The sequence below is a fragment of the Lathyrus oleraceus genome, chromosome 6 (genome assembly GCF_024323335.1).
Source record: "Lathyrus oleraceus cultivar Zhongwan6 chromosome 6, CAAS_Psat_ZW6_1.0, whole genome shotgun sequence".
Taxonomy (NCBI): domain Eukaryota; kingdom Viridiplantae; phylum Streptophyta; class Magnoliopsida; order Fabales; family Fabaceae; genus Lathyrus; species Lathyrus oleraceus.
This window is the reverse complement of record NC_066584.1, coordinates 168,381,531-168,382,776: the sequence shown is the minus strand read 5'-3', so window position 1 is coordinate 168,382,776 and position 1,246 is coordinate 168,381,531.

Sequence of the window (1,246 nt, the reverse complement as noted above, 5' to 3'; positions counted from 1 at the left end):
TGAGTAAACAAGACATACAACACGATCATCACACAAAAAATTAGAGGCATTGGACATCATTAGGCATGGCAATCACATAGCATAAGTCAAGACAAGCATAAGACAGGCACATGTGTGACACCAATTGGCACACCAAGTTAGCCTAGGCATAAAACAGAAATGGTAATTGGTAAAAACCTCAAACCAAAGCCAAAACAACATTCAACATGTCTAGAAATAGTGTACAAAATATCACAAGCATTGGATAAGGAACAAACATTTCACAATCACATGAAGTTCAAGGCAATTTGGAAGCTCAAATGTGACCAACCGGAATGAAAAATCTCAATTAAATCAGAAATGATCCCTAAAATTCCAACAAAAATCATGAGCAATCACAACATTCATATCACGTATCATACAGAAAATCAAGGCAATTGGAGATCATTTGGCATGGCAAACTCATCAATCAAGTTGAACATCACAAGGTGTGACACAAATTGTCACACCTAACTTAGCATGATCATAAAACAGCAATGGTAATTGATAAAAATACCAAATCAACACCAAAATGTCAAGCAATGAGTCTAGTTATAGCATGCAAAATTTAATGAGCATTGGATCAAAGACCAGCATTTCACAAATGATATGGCAAAGCAAGGTCAAGAATGCATACATGTTCAAGTATCCTAGCACCAAAAAATATTCAGCCATGCACAATTTATGGAAAAATGATCAAAGAATAATAGACAAAATCAGGATCACAATGCAAAAAATCTCATAATTTTTGGATCAATTTTCAATTTGTTGTGAATTTTGGAAGTTGAAAGAAAATTAAAATGGAAATGTGAAGCCAAGGCAAATAACGATGAAGAAATGAGAAAATGCAAGGTAAGGCAATTGTTCTGGCCAAGGATCGAACCAAGTGCACATTTAAACTCACAAATGCGCCAAAGCCAAAACAGCGTCGTATCAGCACACAAACCCTAAGCGCGCGCATGTATGATTTAAAAAATCCGCAGGAAATGCTATGTGTTCCGCAGGTAAATGCTATGCGTTTCGCAGGTAATTCCATAAGTAAATCCCCAGCAAAACTAGAAAATGCATGAACATGAAGAACACGATGAAGATCTTCATCCTATTTTCCAGAATTTCTCAAAACGTTCCAGAAATGCAAATCAAACATATCATTCAACTTATCATGCATCATATAACAAGAATCCATGAATCATTCATCAAAAAACAACATCAAGCGCATGGATCGAAG